Here is a 319-nt window from a genome sequence, read left to right on the forward strand (position 1 = left end):
ATCCGCCCCATGGGGGAACGCCAGCTCCAGCAGCCGACCAGCGCAGCGCTGTGCTCCTTCCCCAGGCTCTCACGGGCCTTCCTTACCCTGTTTTACACGCTGAGCTCTTCAGAAAAGGATTGATTTCTTCGGAGGGAGCGTCCCCGAATAAGAAATGGCTTAAAAATTGGTCTCAAGCTCTCTCTTAACAAGGTGAATTAACAGAGGTTCGGGTCTACAAATCAAGTATCTTCATAAATGACCAAAACAGCCCTTGGGCAGACGATACCCCAGGCTGCCCTGCAGCCACAGGGCTGTGGCCGCGACCACACGGGGGGCG

The 319-nt window shown here is 55.5% G+C and overlaps 1 protein-coding gene across 1 annotated transcript in view; it reads right to left on the reverse strand.

The window, feature by feature from the left end:
• LOC104499494 (eukaryotic translation initiation factor 4 gamma 3-like) overlaps positions 1–319 on the reverse strand; it is a gene marked incomplete at both ends in the record, with an annotated part of 71033 nt that overhangs the window by 3302 nt on the left and 67412 nt on the right. The gene's annotated exons all lie outside the window — the stretch shown is intronic.

The sequence above is a fragment of the Buceros rhinoceros genome, unplaced genomic scaffold, assembly GCF_000710305.1.
Source record: "Buceros rhinoceros silvestris isolate BGI_N320 unplaced genomic scaffold, ASM71030v1 scaffold14779, whole genome shotgun sequence".
Taxonomy (NCBI): Eukaryota; Metazoa; Chordata; class Aves; order Bucerotiformes; family Bucerotidae; genus Buceros; species Buceros rhinoceros.